The sequence below is a fragment of the Neodiprion pinetum genome, chromosome 6 (genome assembly GCF_021155775.2).
Source record: "Neodiprion pinetum isolate iyNeoPine1 chromosome 6, iyNeoPine1.2, whole genome shotgun sequence".
Lineage (NCBI taxonomy): Eukaryota > Metazoa > Arthropoda > Insecta > Hymenoptera > Diprionidae > Neodiprion > Neodiprion pinetum.
This window is the reverse complement of record NC_060237.1, coordinates 30760213-30772336: the sequence shown is the minus strand read 5'-3', so window position 1 is coordinate 30772336 and position 12124 is coordinate 30760213. Positions and strand designations below refer to the sequence as shown.

The following is a 12124-nucleotide window of genomic DNA, read 5'->3' as shown; positions in this document are numbered from 1 at the left end:
TTATAGTCGTCGCCGCAAGGCCCTTTTTATCCCGGGGGCCCGAGTCCGCGCGTCCGGCTCGACTTCTGGATGGGCTTGTACTTCTCTCGTACCTTAAGGGAGACGCTGCACGCTGTTGGACGGACCGGTATATACACCTCGACGACTCGTGGCTCTCACAAGAATCAAGCCGCTCGGCAGCGTTATAATTTAGCGAAGTGATTAACGCGTGGGCTGCGGGACAGAGTGACAATTCGCCCTCCGAATTAGCGACGGATGGACCGGAGGAATTCCTGCTTCTCGTTATTGGTTAAGTGACCCGCCTCGATTGGATGATTGGCCGAGACTAACACTTGATTCTCAGATTCCATTCGCATGTGCGCCTGTAGGGCTCTTTATAATATATTTGCGTTTTAAAACCGGACGCTAATGTGGATCATTCTCTTTCGGATAACCAATTTTGGTCCCAAGTTTTACCCGAGTCTAAAACGAGTCTTCGAGTATGGATTCTCTGTTCTTGTTACCATTAATCAGCGATGATAAAAAATAACTGGATGTATCTATGTGAATTCACGTACACGCGTGTAGCATAATGCAAAACTGGTCACTGGGCCGATTAAGCGGAAAACTGTTATAGATTCGTCCGTTAATGGTTATGTAGGATGAGATCGAGCGATAGGAACGATCTTCCCGAGTCGTCTAGGTATATGGTTTGTATCTCGGTTTTTTATCCCCCCCCCCCCCCCCTTGCCATTTTCTCGCCACTTTTTGTCACCTTTTTATTCGCATCTTTTATGCCCTCAGACGTGTGTATACACGTGTTTCCTCGCGTACGTTGGACAGGTATGAGCTCTCCTCCGTGTTATGCGAATGACATATCTCGCGCAAGGTGCATGGATGAGCAGCGATGTGCGGCGAATGCAGCGGATCGTTTACACATCGCGAGGTCAGTTGCCGTATAACCAACTGGCTATACGCACACATAGCGAGAGAAGAAATCCTCTGGAAGATGTTTATCCGGATTCACGGAAGTCTACTGATCTCACCGACGCGCGACGCGTGTCAGTCCAATTCTTCATCCATTTACAACGCTGGTGAAACGATATACCCGTTCTCGCGATCGATCAACCGTTGATCCTCTACGTCGAGCCAAACTCCAGATGAAGACAACTTTTTCAATGTCGCATGGGAGAACCAATGTTAAGAATATGTACAGATGCAACGTGAAACTCGCTCGCTGTCATTCAGACTTCAGGCATGACTCTGAATTTTGTTTGGCAAATTTTTGTGATTTCAATATATGATTTGTAATTTTCTGTAATTTTTTTTCACTCAGTAACACATAAAAAAATGGTTCAACGAACCCGAAAATTTTAGTGAACCTGCTGGGACATCTTTTTCCAACCGTGTACGGTTATTGTCAGAATTAGCAAAATCTACATCGACAAGGCCGGAATACTAATTCGAAGAAACAATGCGCTCGTGTGTGCTTAACTGGCGAAGCCTGTGCGTTTCTCGAAGTGTTTGGTTCACTCGGTATCTGGACGCGCCTAAAGAGTAAGGAAAGGTTGCGCAAGAGGCAGAGAGTGGGCCGGGCTGTTCATTCACGGACCCATTGACGACCCACGGTACCCGGCGAGTCCCACGCGAAACCGCGGCGCGTAAAAAGCTCCATACAACGAGCAGGCGAGCGTGAATGCACTCCGGTCCTCGGACATGGTGCGGAGCTTTCGTTCGATTCCCGTTCTCACCGCACCGCCGCGCCGCGGCGTTACCAATTGCATGAGAAACACGAGGTGTGCACGCGTTGTCCATGACCCTCCGTCGAGTTTACCGATCACTCTTTACTCGTCCCTGGTGTTTGCTGTTTACTGTTTACTCCGCACCACCCTCAAGGCCTCGCGAGTCCCCATCTTTCACACCGTGAATAAATGTTTGCCCTGCAGTTGCCGTGTCCGGCCACTTCTCGTGTCGAAATTTTTTCATCGCTATCGACGAGGACGCGTATATCCAGGCTGCTCCTATCTGGATTACAGAACTCTTTATCACTTTCCCATTCGTCAAGTTTCCGTCGTTACTTCCACATTTCGCAAGATCTCTCCGAGCGAGAAGCCGGAACTATGACGAATAAGAAAGGAGTGTGGATCTTTGAAAAGACCCGCGTGAAGATCGGAGAACCTACGACCGTTACGATATCTTTTCAACTCTTTTCAACGGTAACCGTTCTTAGGGAAATCAAGTCAGTACCATAATAGAGAAAAACTCTATGGTCGACACGTCACAGTAAATCGCGAAGAAACGGTTAGGCACGGGTTCCAGCGTACATTTACACTGTTATACGTAACGGAGAACGTTTATGAATACGCGGTACCGCGGCAAGTCTCTCCTACGCAGTGTGCGCCTATGTACTGTACCTACGCAATGAGGGATGAACGTGTGTGCGGGTAGATCATACATACGCATTAACCCGGAGCCTAGCTTATGCAGCCTTCAGAGGTCGTCTAGACTCCTCGGATCGCCCGGGAGGTTCGAGACAATGGCTGAACAACCCGCGACAAGTGGGCGATCCTCTTTATTCTTGTTTATTGTTAGCACCGCGAGTTCTCGCCTCTCTACTCGTGCCAGCCATCAACCGTCGGGCAAGGCGAGGCTCTTCCTACCAGGAGGCGCGGAACACAGGACTCGCAACTTGAATACGAATCTTCGATTAGGAGAGTGCAATTCGCTCGCGCATGGTGCAGGCGGAGAATTTCTTCCTCCTACTCATTCGCCAGGCAAGCTCTCTCGCAAAGAAAGGACACGGGGACCACACATGCTTCTTCTTCTTCTCGGTCTCCTTGCCTAGGATAATTTCAGTGGCGTCGCGATACCATCTCGGTCGCAGGTTGGGTTGGCGGTTCAACGCGGTTCGAAGGATCGATTCACGGATCTTTGAATATAACGCTGCACTGCATGGATCGACGGCACCCGGACAACTTTCACTTCCTCATCGTCAGCTTCCCTCGAGTCGCGTATAATGAGCGCTCAGGTGCGGTTGTAGATCGATTATTGTACGCGCGTGTATACCTCTACATACCTATGCGTTACACGTATAAATTGATTGCATCAAAATATTGTCCTTACTCCGTCTCGCACGCATTTACACCGCGAGGTATAATAGGCGGAGTAATTAAATAGCGCGAGTACCCTCGCATCGAGCAGCGATATTATACGGACGACGGTTTATAAAATTAATTAACAGAACAACGCGATGCTCGTTAAAGCCGTGCATGCTACATGTCGAGGTAATCAATTATAATATCCTCTGCGAAGTTTGTCTTCGATTTTTCATCAATCTTCAAAAGTTGCGCACCGGCGTAACTTTACGCAACCATCTGAGACTGAATCTGTTTCATCGACAATGGAGCTACGGAGTCCTCCGATACCGGCAAATTACATTCCAATCTACGGGTTTCCAAGGGAACAATACACGCAATTGACGTCTGCAGCGCGGCATTGAAAAATGACCGAAGAATGTGTAAATAAAACAAAAAAATAAAATAAAAATATACGGAGCGTTCGGATGAGTCAGGAAAAGTAGCGAGCGTCCAGGGATAAAAGACGGAGTCTCGCGGCGATCGTAGCGAGTCTGGGAATCTGGTCCCTCCGGCTATATTCGCCAAGAAATTAACCACATTCGCAGCTGCCCGTCCGCCCGGAGAGTCGGTGTGCGGTAGTAGGGCAGGAGCCATGCACCGCGGGCGTCGAACGCGGCGCCGATTATTAGCACGACCGGGAGGCTGGGTGCTCGAAGCTCTCAGACTCGACTCGACGTGCGTGCGCTAGACGTCGAGGCGCCAAGACGCCGAGACGCCGGTTCACGCCGATGACGAGACGAGGTTGTAGGTACCGACGCACCGGGAATCGGGGAGTGAGGCCACACGCCACCTAGCTCCACGCTGCCTGCGGTGCGCACCTACCTGTAGGTGTGGGTTCGTTTCGAAGAAGGAAATTCGTGGGCGTATGTATACAGGTACGAATGCGTCGTGCGCCGTGCAGTACATTAATTCACAGATAATTTTCCATGTAAAACTCGCTGCACGGCCAACCGTTCCAGCTTATAATATACCCACTATTGTCATTAATTAATCGTAAGTCTAGAAGTGAGATAAGCCCAGTCGGTCCCACTTCGCCGCCCAGTCCGTGTCGTTCAACTTCATTTAACGCCCAGGTCTTTTGTAGGTACGTACGTACCTACAACCACAAGTCAATGATCGACGCGCCTCTTCTCTTCAACATCCTTGGGGTAAAAATGGTGGAGGATGTGAACCGACCCAGTTTCCAAAATGGCCGGTGTTCTCGGACAGAGGAAAACAAAAATCCAACATTTACGGAAGAGGAACAAGAAAGTGAGGAAGGGCTGCGCAAACTTTACGCCGATTGAAAACAAATGAATGAATAAATATAACCAAGGATTCTCCGGCCAGGGGTGACGGGCCCGGGATGCGCCAGGTTGCGTTCGGAGCCTGCGTGCATGCGCTTAATTATTAGCATCGATGCATTTTGCCGTGGGGGTCCAGAGTGCGGCTTCCTTGGTCGGCGGACCCTGGTAGTTCTGGCCGATCCTCGTCCCTGGATCGAAGAGCCCCGCAGAGTCGAGAGCTCGAAGCGAAGTCTGGAGTCGAGTTGAGGCCGGTCCGCCCACAGCATCCGCTGTCGTCCTGCCGCTGCAGCTCGGCGGCATATTCCCGCAGGTATCTCGGGGTATCGTATCGCCGCTTTATACCTGGAGGCGCTCGTTGCTGCACGGTTGCCCGCAACCTGCACCTTTACCCGTGCTTGCAGGTATCGAGTCCCAATGACGAATAGTTTGCGTGTACTCGTGTACACGGGGAGTTTATCTCGCGCATTGACACCGATTCCTGGAAATTCGTCTCGTCTCCGGTCATCCTGCCTAGTTAAGCGAGCCATTCATGAATTCGCGTGCGGTATTAGCCGCGTTTCATACGGCAACGTCCAGGGGACCGTTTCGGATTATGGGATTGACGTTGATCGATTCCCAGTTTCTGGAGCAAAGCATGAGAACGGAGCGATTTACGGGACTGCGAAGAGATCGAAGAAAGGAAAAGATGTATGTGCCGAGGTAAAAAGGAACTGGTATGAAGAAAGACGGAGGGGAAAAAAAAGAGAGAGAGAGAAGGAGAGATCAACGAACCGAGAGAATGAGATCCCAGAGTCCAGATCGTTCGCTGCTCTACGAGCTTTGACTTTATCCGCGGAAAATCTCACCGCGGGATTTACTCGCTTCGGTATATTTTTACCACCGCATGCATTCTGCATGTAAGTAGGTATGCGTAAAAATCAGCCACGGCTGCAGCCTGTCCGGGTATAATAATAAGTAGCTGCAGGTACCGTGATAATGATTATATTGTAGTAACGATCTTGCGGTGACGATGGCTTCCTTTTCCATAAATAATCCCAAGAAAGGTAATCTAGGATATAGTGAATAAAAAAATTTTCCAAAGGGACGAATCCTTTGAACACAATCTTACGACTGGATCCCGCATTAACAACCCGGGCTGAGATCCACCGAAACGCATCTCGGGAATCCTGGACTACCGTAAAACTATGTGTAATAAACCGCAGCCCCTACTTCGCTCTTCCGAATATATAGCGTCTGTCACGGCCGGCAAGAGATCCGCAAAACGTTTTATCCGTGTAAAAAGCTCACCGCGCCGACAAAGAAGTTTGTCTCCATCTTGTCACGCTGTTCTTGCGGCCTGAAACGAGCCTGGTTTACGTGAGAGCTCGTAGTGTAAATCCGTGTTGTATACGTGCGAACCTGTGTTGCGTACACTTCTATAGTTATACCAGTTTTCTGGGGAAGCAGACGAAGAAGAAGAAGAAGACGAGGAAGAACGCCAGTCCAAGTTCAGGCGAAAAGGACGGACGGTGATCAGGGATGCGAAGCAGAGGTATGAACCAGTCAGAATTTGTCTTACGGGGGTCCCTTTATCTCCCATCTTTGCCTTTTCCTTATACCCGCCTACCTGCCTACACTCCGAATCGAACAAATATCGTGTCGAACAAGATCATGCGTGCTCTTTAAAGACAGTGTCAAATTGGCAAGAAATCGATTCTTCTTCGTCTCGATTTTTCCTTATTTTAGATACGATTCTTACACCCCAAGGATCATCGTTCGTCGGCCGTTAATAATCGGCACTGTATAACATCAGAGATATCTAGTTCTCGTGTTGTTAATCCTTACGTGCCACACAGTTCTGAAGAATCACGTACTTGCCAGACTGGGGTGTTTTACACCCCGGCGACAAAAATTGTTATAATAAATCAACTGTTGAACAATTTTACTTGATATATTGTTTATAACATATTGAAAGTTTACTTTAAACGATCATGTAGATGATATGGTTAAAAAATTAATTCGAATATACTAAAAAAATGCGACAGAAATTTTTGAAAAATCGCAATTTCGATTAAATAATTCATAATTTATTTTTATATTTATTACTATTTTTTTTTTTTAATAGTTTACTTCGTCTAGTTGAGGGACAAAAGGTCTGGGGTGGTCTACACCACTAGGGGGCCAGGAAGGGTTAAAATTGCTTGTTGTATACAGTCGATAATATATACATGCTACACGGTATATCTCACCTGTTCACGGAGATATATGGAATTTTGAAAACCACTTCATTAATGACGCCCAATACCGAGAATATCATTAAGCGTTAAGCAATCGGAAATATTTATCGCTCTTCTCATAATTTCTCTAAAATTAACAACGTACTGATTGTGAGAAGAGCCTCGTCTCAGGATCTTTCTCATTGCATCCAAGTCCCTTTGAAATTACGATTCTCTCTGTCCTCCGCAGGTGGGACCATGATTTGAAGTTATTATAGTCTGGCTGCAATTCCGAACAATTTATTCCTCTATTATTTTGAAATTTATAAAAAGGATTGACCATTTCATTTTAGATTATGGTTAAATCCCGTGGGACGGAATCAATGTGCTGACACAGACGTGGGTGAAAGTTTTGAAAATTTGAAGAATGGCTAAAACCGGACAATAATTGCCTAACACAGTGTTCATAAATTTTAGTAGGGTAATCGGTATTCGTACCGGCGTAATCAAAGCCGATAAAAAAGAGGAAACAACGAAATTTATCTCTCGAGTAGCGCCCCCATATTTTCACGTAGTTATTGCTGATCTGGCGTATATAAATCGCAGAAAACTGTCGGATTCTTGCGGTATAACGTTCGTCCCTTTCTTCGGTTCGGTTGTATGGACTACGTGAGGTCATTACCAAGCAGATCGGTAGATGCCGCGGTCCGGACTCGGGGATGCGCGTAGATTCCTCCAAGATTTATCAAGCAAAGCTGAATCCGTGGTACGGCAAAACATAAAAGCGTGGCTGCAGGTTATCCGCTCGTATATATTCCCGCGGTCGGTTTCGCTACGTATGATCGGTCTTGTAAAAAGGGGAAATCCGCTTTTGCGACACGTGTTTTTTAACGTTGCATCCGTTTCTTCTTCTTCTGCTATCGAGCCTGAGTAAGCCATTTGGCAAGCTGTACGAGGCGTCGCGCCAAACACGGATAGTCAAGCACCGGCGTTTCCAGCCCACAGAATGACTTTAGTCTCCGACACAATCGAATGCCACCTCAGAGATGACATTCCGCCTTCTAGGCCCACCCCTCGAGCGGATCATTCGATCGTTCTGTTCTTCTCCGGTCTTTGAGAATCGTGGGTGTCTAAGGAGCAGATAGACGCGTCAATCTGCGACGCGCTCGTGTACCCGCTTTACAAATCAAGCCACCGATCGGGGCCCACGGGACGACCAACGCAATATCGCTCAACAACTCAGGGCCTGATCAGCGGCCTCCATCACCATGTTTGGTAATGGTGTGGGTCGCGAATCGCAGTCAATGGACATCGCAAGAAAAAAAAAAGAAGAAATTCATAGTGTACGAATGAATGAGCGAATCGGCGCCAACTCGGACTAGGACACCATTCAGTCGTGTCTGTGGTGATTAGGTCGTCGGTCACAAATATTACCAAAGTTCCTCTCGTGCTGTTGCCAAGAATTATTATCCATTTTACTTGCCTTCCTCCTGCTACCGAGGGAATTTCCTTTGTCAGTAGCAAATGGCCGATCTTACTCTCCAAGTTACAGGTATACGCGTACTGCATATCTCGGGGTTGAAGGACTCAGGGACTGGCCACGGGACGTCGATGTTGGGTTGGGACTTCTGGACTCGGTCGGCCGTCGTAAAAGTGTGAAAAGTATGTTGGTATGTACGCTGGGGCGTTAATACAACACCGGTGAACAAAGGATGAAGTGATTCCTGCGGTGGTCTAGGCTATTTGAGCTGGTGCTGCTCTACGCGAATAGGACAAAGCACTTGTAGTCCTGCAGGTATTTCTGGTTCTGAACAGGGATGTTTTTTCTAAATGGAGGCGGAATAATACGAAACAATTTGTAAACTCCGAACTGCTTATACTTGAAGACATTTCATCTTAAATTAATAACGTTTCAGTTGGATTTTTTCAAACTACGCTGTTCAAGCAGCAAAAAGGGACACGTGAAATAGAAAATCGTATCGTTCGACCTTCATTTTCAGGAAACAAACCCTGTGCATTATACCGAGGTCAAGAATCAACTTTTACATTTCTGGTTCTGTTCACTCTTGCATTATTAATATTTTACTTCATACTGACTTCCGCAAAGAAAAATCGGAAAGCTGGTACTGGGCGAAGGCCGAGAATAAACAGACAAAAATATGTACCGATCATTCGTGAAGCAATATCAAAAATAGATTTTATCATTTCACTTCCGCCAAAATTGTCACAGAATAGACAACTGAAACAGCGCAAGCCAGAAGACCTTTACACCGACTTCAAGTTGGCGTTTACGAATAACGACACCGATTTGCTATCATATCTACCCTGGAGTGAACCGTATAATATTTTTTTTCCATCTCGAATGGCCTGATCGTGCACTTCCTTCGAGTCATGTGCGATATAAGGAATCCGGGATCGAGGTGACGAGTGTGTTGGGAGTTGGCCCATGCGCTACGAAAATAAATCTGATCGAAGGGTCAGCCGGGACGGGAACAGCCGTTCCACCGTCAAGTGTCCTCCAGCGTCGAGTGTCGAGTGTCGGCGAAGGAATGTCAATGTCAACGCTGTTGGGCACGCTGCAACCTTCTCAGTCTAGTTCAGTAGTTTCTGAAGGATCGTCAGCTCGATTCTGGAGAGGTGCGAAGAAGCGGAAAGAACCACATTGTGTTGTCTTCATAAGTTATGCAGGAGTCGGGGTTGGGTTGGACGGAGAAACGAAGATGTACCTCATGTACATTCATGCACGAATAAGTGCGCCGAGTGTAGGTGCATTCGTGTTTATTTGTTCCGCGAGATAGCATTACATGGTATTGCTTGATACAAAATTAACGCGAATGCGAGCGAGCGAGTCTAGGTGTTATCGGCGATGAGTTTTATCTGCTCGAAGGCGCCAGAGTATCCGGATGCCGTTGAAACAAGCTTCGAACTTGATACGGAAAAAAAAAGGAAGAGGACAAAAGTTATCCGAGCAACAAAAGTGGAAGCTTCATTCATCAACACTCGGCACATATTCACTTCTGTATCACGTATACACGTAGCTCTCTACATATGCTGATTAGCGAGCGTGAAGGATTGCTCGCGGCTAATAATACCAACAATAGCAGCAATGCGCTATTCGGTGTCTGCACAATAGGCGAAATTAAAACGTACCCGAATCGTTAGGTCATCTTTTAAAGTGTACCAACTTCACGCTGTTGTGTTTATGGTAGACCGTTCGATTATGAATACACACGGTAGCCCAGAGATTACAGGAATGTTCGTTAAACGTATCGTGAGAGTTTCTCGACGGCCAGCTCATGCGGATCAATCACTTTTTGCGCTCGCGTTACACTCTTGGAAATAAATGGATAGAAACTTTGCAACATTACAACGATCCAATGACCTCAGCCTTCGTCACGGGCCTCGAACTAATCAGAGACCGTGACAGTGAGGCTCGTTTACGTCGCTCTCGGACGAACGAATCATTTCGCAATGTTTTTCCACTCCGATCAGTGTCATGTGTATGGCTACGTATGCTACGTTTAACGCAATTAGAAGCTTGGATTTCACTCGGCGGGATGGAAATTCGACAACATAGACCTCAATGCTTGCGGTAAGAACAGTAGCAGAAAATAGAGCAGAAATAATTCATGGAACGAAAGACTGTCGCGTGAATGAAGTGGGAAATGAGTTCAAAGTTCCTCGCGGAGCCAGAGTCACACGCTATTCTTTCAGAGGTCCTCTCCGGGCTCCAATTTCCTCCGCCACTGTCGAGGAGGTAGTTCGGATCCCGCAGGAGTTTAAAAGCGGTTTGACCCCGAGTCCCGACGTTTTTGGGGCTCGGGTCTGACTCTCGGCTCAAACTCAAAGAACCGCGTTATTAATAGCCGGGGTCCAGAGGCCCGGGGTAGTTGGCGGTGGTGGAAGGAGGGTCAGGCTGCGAAGCCGGAGTCTGGAACGATGAGTCCGCGGGATACAAACCCTGCCCACCTGATGTTCGAAGTATGACTCACCCACGTGACCGTGGGTCAAAATTCGGTATGTGTTGCCGACTGTTCGGAGGTTGATTGAATCGTACGGAACACGTCGTTTGTTCCGTATCGAACGGATTTCGGACATTGCTTCACGGTGAACGCTGCGAGCGCAACTTCGTATCTCGCAGCCTCGGTTGGCTTCTCCACGCCAGGTGAAACCTGAATATTTGATTCACGCGTGTCCGCTCCGAGAGCAAACAAGCAAAATCGTTGTACCTACCCTCCATCGCTCCTCGAGTAATCCGACCAATTTATCGCTCCCTTGTACTTTATTGAATCGACGACGAATCGATCTTTTATGCTAATCTTCCGCTGCATACACGATCGGTCTCTCGACCTCGGTGAAGAGCCCCCTCGGGCACGTCTTAATACTCGAGCTGCCAACCAAAGCTCGAGACACCGTCTGGTGTCGGGAAATATGGAAAAACCAAAGAGTCGTTTTTACCTCACCGAACGTCGAATCCTAATAGATTTGAATTTAGAGCACGAGAGCAACCGAGTTGAAAGGTTCCTGAGATATAAATAAACGTCTTGTATAGACATTCTTAGATTCTTCAGTCGAAGATAAAGATCTTTTGCCCTTTATTAACCGCGTCACCGTCACGATCTCTGATTGTTTCGATGTTATTGACGTGAACCGAGTTTATTCCGCTGGTCAAAGGAGTTTTCGAATGAGGTCGCGTAGGTTTTTTCCATGCTTAATCTCGCACGCTTTTAGATAAATTATAGGATCAAAGTCTGGTTTACCGATTGATCCAGAAATATGTCGGTGCTGATAGAAATTAGTCCTGGTATTGATTAGTAATTAGAAATATGCCGATATTATCGATATTTCTTCTAGGAAAAATTGACCGAGTTAAAAGGTTTTCTGTTTCTCAGATAGCGGCTTCCTTTCACAGATCAAGGGGATCAAGAATTAGTAATCAGAATCGGCAATTACGAATAAAACTTGAAAAATATCTTATCATTAATTTATTTCGGCAATATTTTTGCGTCGAAAGTCAAAGACCGTGTTCAGTGGTGCGAGAGGCGAACACCCAGAAACCAAATTATTCTCAAACGGTCTTAATACCCAACTTTGTCGCATGTCAGTGCGTGGCAGGCGGTTTAAAATATAAACTTCGTTATTTCATGCGAACAGGGCTAATCTGCAAAGCCCCAGAACCCTGAAGTTATTACGACATCCGCACTCGAGTTTTAATCCCGTGAGTTTTATTTTCATCTCGCCCTTTCGTGTACGAAAACCACTGCAGAGCCTGCTTCGAACAATCTTATTACACGCCCATGTGCGGTGAACCAACGCAGCCACATGGAGCAACACCACCAACAGCGGCCAATTCCGATCGAGTTGAGTTTGATAAGAGCTGGTGCTTCTGTTCTCCGTCCAAACATCATACCCACATGCGCGCATGCACACACACGTACGCAGTTCGGTGTGGGCGCAAAATTCACACAACCGAAACGCACATGCGTTACACGCTCGTCTCTACACATGCATCATCGGTCGAGCGATG

The 12124-nt window shown here is 47.2% G+C and overlaps 1 protein-coding gene across 1 annotated transcript in view; it reads left to right on the top strand.

Moving 5' to 3' along the window:
• rols (rolling pebbles) overlaps positions 1–12124 on the top strand; it is a 67749-nt gene that overhangs the window by 21029 nt on the left and 34596 nt on the right. The window lies entirely within an intron of this gene.